A 7,912-nucleotide genomic window follows, 5' to 3' on the forward strand; every position below is an offset into this window, starting at 1 on the left:
AGGGGCTGGGCCGTTGGAGGTATACTTTTTAGGTCCTATTCCTTGCGGAGTGGGGTGGCTGCCATGTAAAAAAGGCTGCCGTGCGGCAGCCATGGGGTCCTCCACAGCAGCTATTCCGGAGCTGGGCCGTTGGAGATATACTTCTTAGGTCCTATTCCTTGCGGATTGGGGCAGCTGACCATGCGGCAGCCACTGGGTCCTCCACGGCTGCTGTTCAGGAGCTGGGCCGTTGGCGGTATATATATATATATATTTTTTTTTTTATAAGTTCTGTTCCTTGCGGATTGGGGAGGCTGCCATGCGGCAGCCACGGGTCCTCCACAGCAGCTATTCCGGAGCTGGGCCATTGGAGATATACTTCTTAGGTCCTTTTCCTTGCGGATGGGGGCGGCTGACCATGCGGCAGCCACTGGGTCCGCCACGGCGGCTATTCAGGAGAGGGCCGTTGGAGGTTTACTTTTTAGGTCCTGTTCCTTGCGGATCGGGGAGGCTGCCAGGCGGCGGCCGTAGGGTCCTCCACGGCAGCCGTTTCAGGAGCTGGGGCGTTGGAGGTATTCTTCTTAGGTCCTATTCCTTGCGGATGGGGGTGGCTACCATGCGGCAGCCACAGGGTCCTCCACGGCGGCTATTCAGGAGGTGGTCCGTTGGAGGTATACTTTTTAGGTCCTATTCCTTGCGGATGGGGGTGGCTGCCGTGCGGCAGCCACAGGGTCCTCCACGGCAGCTATTTAGGAGGTGGTCCGTGGAGGTATGCTTGTAAGTCCTTCTGCATGTGGATAATGTTTAGTTGCGCCTGTTGCGCTAACCCAAAAACTTGTTTACCCGCCGGTTTTTGAACGGGTAGCGTTCAGGAATCGAGGGTGTGAAGTGAATTTTTAAATTTTCCTCCGAGGGGGCCTAATTACAATTGGCTCCTCAAAGGTCCACGGGAGTTTTTTTGAGTTTTCTCCTTCACTTGGGTTAAATCTGTTCTCTGTCACTTGGTTTTCCTATGTGATGTATGTCAGTGTGATGATGTTAGGGTGTTTTTCTTTTGCAGCCGTCGATGGTTTGAACAGGAGTGGCTGGTTGGCCACTCTTACAATTTTTGGGCGGAAGGGCATTCCTTGGCGCGTGGGACAGCTGATGTTTTGGTCAGGGTGTTTGGTTGGTTGGGTGTACGTGGTGAAGGGATACTGAGGGGTAGTTGTACAGCTCCTTTGCCACCGTGAGCGTAGTTGGGGTCGTCCTGGCGGTATTGTCCTGCGTTGTGGGCGGCGCTGATAGGGGTCGCGTCGACAGCATCTACCTCAATTTGTTCATTAAGGCTGATTTCAGGGGCCACGTTGTCACTGGCCGGAGATCCGTTTTGGGTGGTCAACTACTACAGCGTTTTTTCATTGGGGGGGGGGGGGGGGGGGGGGCGGTGCTTTTCTCAGATGTGGAGAGAGCCCGCCAGATGGTAATTCGGCTGTTTCGTTGTTACGGCTTTTAGGTAGAGTAGTTGTCCGGCATCCCCTGCTCGTACTGCGTCAGCGGCAGTTCTACATGGAGGTTGGGGTTCGTCTTCTCCGGCTGGAGTTTTCGGGTTTTCTTAAATGGGGTTTTGGTCCTTTCCGTTAGCGATCTTGTTTTCCTGGTTTTTATTGGTTTGGATGGCGGGGCAGTTTGTTAAACCTTTGTGGCGGGAAGTCGCTACCAACCAGCGGTCAGATGGGCATAAGTGGTCATTGTGGGGCACCCTCTTTAGAAGGACGGCAGGTGTGTCCTTACCTTGCGGTTGGACATTTAGACGTTCCCCTGCGGGAACCGAACGTTTGCCAGAGAAAAGAGTGGTGAGTCCTGCACAATGCGGGTTATGCAGGGAGGAGGCGGTGTTGTGGTTTAGTCCCCTCCTCAGTTTTTGTGTTTCAATCTAAATGACTGGAGCTGGTGTCTGGTAGCGACTTTCCTTTGCCATCCTCCAATATAAAATCAATTCAATTACAATTATAGTTTAAAAAACAGGTCAGCGATCAATAAATATCGTCTGACCTTTAACTACAGCTAACCGTGTCCGTGTCGTTATTTTAGTGTGTCGTTATTTTAGTGATAAGCTAGCTTAAAGAAGTGTTTATGTCAATCGCAATAAAATTATGGGCGCCTTATAAGGACATATGTTAAAGGATATTGCTGTTCCGTATATTACATATATGCATTGTTTATAAAACTAAACTTAATTCGTCCTTAGCATAAAGAAGATGCAGAAAAATAAATGGTTAAATTTTTTATGTGCATTAATTAGAGATGTTCAGCGGGCGTTTTTCATGTTTTGTGCTTTGGTTTTGGATTGGGGTCCGCGGTCGTGTTTTGGATTCGGACGTGCTTTGGCAAAACCACCCTTTCGGGTTTTGGATTCGGATGCGTTTTGGATTCGGGTGATTTTTTTAAAAACCTCAAAAACAGCTAAAATCATAGAATTTGGGGGTAATTTAGATCCTATAGTATTATTAACCTCAATAACAATAATTTCCACTCATTTCCAGTAGAGATGAGCGGGTTCGGTTCTCCGAGAACCGAACCCCCCCCTCGAACTCCACGTGTTTTACACGGGTCCGAGGCAGGCTCGGTTGTTCCCGCCTGACTCGGAAAATCTGAACGAAGCAAAACCGTCATCATCCCGCTGCGCGTCACCGCCATTTTCACTCGTGCACTGTAGAGGGTACAGAGAGGACGTGGCTACGTTCTCTCAGTGGCAAATCTCAATATCAGTGCTCAGTATCAGTGCTTATTGCTGCTCAGTAATACTAGTACAGTGTCTCTCTTGTCCTGCATCTTGCTGCTGCAGGGTGCTGTGGTAGTAGTGTCCTGTGACTGTGTATCGTTCATCATCACTCCAGTCACAGTGGTATCTGGGGAGTGACAATTCCAGAGTGCTTTTGTGCTGCTCAGTAATACTAGTACAGTGTCTTGTGCTACTCAGTGTCAGTTCTCCATAGTATCATCAGTGCTCAGTATCATCAGTGCTCAGTATCAGTGCTCAGTATCATCAGTACTCAGTATCATCAGTGCTCAGTATCATCAGTGCTCAGTACCATCAGTGCTCAGTATCAGTGCTCAGTATCATCAGTGCTCAGTATCAGTGCTCAGTATCATCAGTGCTCAGCATCAGTGCTCAGTATCATCAGTGCTCTGCATCAGTGCTCAGTACCATCAGTGCTCAGTATTAGTGCTCAGTATCATCAGTGCTCAGTATCAGTGCTCAGTATCATCGTGCTGCTCAGTGTCAGTTCTCCATAGTATCATCAGTGCTCATTATCATCAGTGCTCAGTATCAGTGCTCAGTATCATTAGTACTCAGTATCATCAGTGCTCAGTATCAGTGCTCAGTATCATCAGTGCTCAGTATCATCAGTGCTCAGTATCATCAGTGCTCAGTATCAGTGCTCAGTATCAGTGCTCAGTATCATCAGTGCTCAGTATCAACAATGCTCAGTATCAGTGCTCGGTATAATCAGTGCTCAGCATCAGTGCTCAGTACCATCAGTGCTCAGTATCAGTGCTCAGTATCATCAGTGCTCAGTATCATCATTGCTCAGTATCAGTGCTCAGTATCATCAGTGCTCAGTATCAATGATCAGTATCATCAGTGCTCAGTATCAGTGCTCAGTGTCTTGTGGTGCTCAGTAATACTACATTACAAATACTAGTACAGTGTCTTGTGCTGCATCTTGCTGCTGTAGGGTGCTGTGGTAGTGTCCTGTCACTGTGCATAGGTCATCATCATTCCAGTCACAGTGGTATCTGGTATCTATCTAGTGGTATCTAATTCCAGACATTACTGCCGTCTAATTCCAGATATATTACTGGCATATAATTCCACACATTAAAAAATGGAGAACAAAAATGTGGAGAGTAAAATAGGGAAAGATCAAGATCAACTTCCACCTAGTGCTGAAGCTGCTGCCACTAGTCATGGCAGAGATGATGAAATGCCATCAACGTCGTCTGCCAAGGCCGATGCCCAATGTTCTAGTAGAGAGCATGTAAAATCCAAAAAACTAAAGTTCAGTAAAATGACCCAAAAATCTAAATTAAAATCATCTGAGGAGAAGCGTAAACTTGCCAATATGCCATTTACAACACGTAGTGGGAAGGAACGGCTCAGGCCCTCTCCTATGTTCCTCATGACTAGTGGTTCAGCTTCACATGACAATGGAAGCACTCATCCTCCCGCTAGAAAAATGAAAAGAGTTAAGCTGGCAAAAGCACAGCAAAGAACTGTGCATCTAAATCACAAATTCCCAAGGAGAGTCCAATTGTGTCGGTTGCGATGCCTGACCTTCCCAACACTGGATGGGAAGAGGTGGCTCCTTCCACCATTTGCACGCCACCTGCAAGTGCTGGAAGGAGCACCCACAGTCCAGTTCCTGATATTCAAATTGAAGATGTCACTGTTGAAGTACACCAGGATGAGGATATGGGTGTTGCTGGCACTGAGGAGTAAATTGACGAGGAGGATTCTGATAGTGAGGTGGTTTACTTAAGTCAGGCACCCGGGGAGACACCTGTAGTCCGTAGGATGAATAAGGCCATTGACATGCCTGGTCAAAATACAAAATAAATAACCTCTTCGGTGTGGAATTATTTCAACAGAAATGCGGACAACAGGTGTCAAGCCGTGTGTTGCCTTTGTCAAGCTGTAATAAGTAGGGGTAAGGACGTTAACCACCTAGGAACATCCTCCCTTCTACGTCACCTGGACCGCATTCATCAGAAGACATTGACAAGTTCAAAAACTTTGGGTGACAGCGGAAGCAGTCCACTGACAACTAAACCCCTTCTTCCTCTTGTAGCCAAGCTCCTGCAAACCACACCACCAACTCCCTCAATGTAATTTTCCTCCTTAGACAGGAACGCCAATAGTCCTGCAGGCCATGTCACTGGCAAGTCGGACGAGTCCTCTCCTAACTGGGATTCCTCCGATGGATCCTTGAGTGGAACACCAACAGCTGCTGTTGCTGCTGGTGCTGCTGTTGTTGCTGCTGGGAGTCAATCGTCATCCCAGAGGGGAAGTCGGAAGACCACTTGTACTACTTCCAGTAAGCAAATGACTGTCCAACAGTCCTTTGCGAGGAAGATAAAATATCACAGAAGTCATTCTGTTGCAAAGCGGATAACTCAGGGCTTGACAACTATGTTGGTGTTAGACGTGCGTCCGGAATCCACTGTTAGTTCACAGTGACTTAGAGAATTGCTTGAGGTAGTGTGCCCCCGGTACCAAATCCCATCTAGGTTCCACTTTTCTAGGCAGGTGATACCGAGAATGTACACAGTCGTCAGAAAAAGTGTCCTAAGTGTCCTAAAAAATGCAGTTGTACCCACTGTCCACTTAACCACGGACATGTGGACAAGAGGAGCAGGGCAGACTAAATACTATATGACTGTGACAGCCCACTGGGTAGATGTATTGCCTTCCGCAGCAACAACAGCGGCGGCACCAGTAGCAACATCTCGCAAACGCCAACTCGTTCCTAGGCAGGCTACGCTTTGTATCACCGCTTTCCATAAAAGGCACACAGCTGACAACCCTCTTACGGAAACTGAGGAATATCATCGCAGATTGGCTTACCCCAATTGGACTCTCCTGGGGATTTGTGACATAGGACAACGCCACCAATTTTGTGCGTGCATTACATGTGGGCAAATTCCAGCACGTCCCATGTTTTGCACTTACAATGAATTTGGTGGTGCAGAATAAAAAAAAAACGACAGAGGCGTGCAGGAGATGCTGTCGGTGGCCCGAAGAATTGCTGGCCACTTTCGGCATTCAGCCACCACGTGCCGAAGACTGGAGCACCAGCAAACACTCCTGAACATGCCCTGCCATCAGCTGAAGCAAGAGGTGGTAACGAGGTGGAATTCAACTCTCTATATGCTTCAGAGGATGGAGGAGCAGCAAAAGGCCATTCAAGCCTATACATCTGCCTACGATATAGGCAAAGGAGGGGGAATGCACCTGACTCAAGCGCAGTGGAGAATGATTTCAACATTGTGCAAGGTTCTCCAACCCTTTGAACTTGCCACACGTGAAGTTAATTCAGACACTGCCAGCCTAAGTCAGGTCATTCCCCTCATCAGGCTATTGCAGAAGCAGCTGGAGAGATTGAAGGAGGAGCTAAAACAGAGCGATTCCGCTAGGCATGTGGGACTTGTGGATGGAGCCCTTCATTCGCTTAACCAGGATTTGCGGGTGGTCAATCTGCTGAAATCAGAATACTACATTTTGGCCACCGTGCTCGATCCTAGGTTTAAAGCCTACGTTGTATCTCTCTTTCCGGCAGACACAAGTCTGCAGATGTTCAAAGACCTGCTGGTGAGAAAATTGTCAAGTCAAGCGGAACGTGACCCGCCAACAGCTCCCCCTTCATTTTCTACCGCCACTGGAGCTGCCAGGAAAAGGATAACATTTCCAAAACCACCCGCTGGCGTTGATGCAGGGCAAACAATGAGAAAGAAGGCTCTTGTGTGGGCACACTCTTGTACAATGGAGGAAGATTCCTATGATATGTGTAAGGAAATGTTTAAAATATAACTTTTAATGATCAAGTTTAAAACATATTTACCCATCTAGATGATCCATAAGAGATAAAGAAATTAGAAAAAAATGTGTTAAAATGTTCTGGTCTCATTTTTCCCAGGGAATAATTGGAAAGGTTGTAGACACTTGGTTGCCTTACTCCCATTTCCCCTGACCATTACAAATTTTCTATATTAATGGGACCGAGGAGTGGTCATAAGAGTGTTATAGATATGTCCAATTAGGACCACTTATATTAAGTTGATACAGTAAAGATTAGTGGTCACCAGTAATAGACACCTAAGTTAATGACAGATACCACATATGTTGATAAGGATTGGGCGTTGAACTGCAGTAAAGGAATTAATGAACAAAATGAGGGGAGATAATGAAAGGATTTAGTGGTGATACTGCTGTTGGTGTCGCATCTCACATAGAAAAGGAAATTAATTCCTACTCTACAACACCAGGTATTCGCAGGAAGTCTCCTCTCCAGGTACTAACCCAGCCCAACAGTGTTTAGCTTCCAAGATCGGACGAGATCGGTCATTGGCAGTGTGGAATGATAGTAGAGAATTATGCGATCTGCATACCAATGAGAGTGCACCTATATAGGAATTTAGTAAAAGTATGAAATAATTAGAAGTTTGAAAATAAAAATGAATAAGTAAAGTAGATAAGAATATGTGGATCTGCTTTCTACAGGGCAGGGCAGTGAGGAGCAAGTGCTGACATCTAGTCCGGACTGAAGGACCTACCAACGATTACTGACATGTTGTCTACTGTCACTGCATATGATTCTGTCACCACTGAAAGAATGGTGGAGGATTATATGAGTGACAGCATCACTGTAGGCATGTCAGACAGTCCGTACGTATACTGGCAAGAAAAAGAGGCAATTTGAAGGCCCTTGCACAAACTGGCTTTATTTTACCTAAGTTGCCCCCCCTCCAGTGTGTACTCTGAAAGAGTGTTTAGTGCAGCCGGTCACCTTGTCAGCGATCGGCGTAGGAGGATACTTCCAGAAAATGTGGAGAAGATGATGTTCATCAAAATGAAGTATAAATTCCTCCGTGGAAACATTTACCAGCAATTGCCTCCAGAAAGTACACAGGGACCTGTGATGGTGGATTCCAGTGGGGACGAATTAATACTCTGTGAGGAGGAGAATGTACACGGTGAAAGGGGTGAGGAATTGGACGATGAGGATGAGGTGGACATCTTGCCTCTGTAGAGCCAGTTTGTGCAAGGAGAGATTGATTGCTTCTTTTTTGGTGGGGGCCCAAACCAACCAGTCATTTCAGCCACAGTCGTGTGGCAGACCCTGTCGCTGAAATGATTGGTTTGTTAAAGTGTGCATGTCCTGTTTATACA

At 46.9% G+C, this 7,912-nt stretch overlaps 1 pseudogene; it reads right to left on the minus strand.

The window, feature by feature from the left end:
- Positions 1–6,993: 6,993 nt before the first annotated feature.
- On the minus strand, positions 6,994–7,112 carry LOC134930151 (5S ribosomal RNA; annotated as a pseudogene).
- Positions 7,113–7,912: the final 800 nt, after the last annotated feature.

Source organism: Pseudophryne corroboree, chromosome 5 (genome assembly GCF_028390025.1).
Source record: "Pseudophryne corroboree isolate aPseCor3 chromosome 5, aPseCor3.hap2, whole genome shotgun sequence".
Lineage (NCBI taxonomy): Eukaryota > Metazoa > Chordata > Amphibia > Anura > Myobatrachidae > Pseudophryne > Pseudophryne corroboree.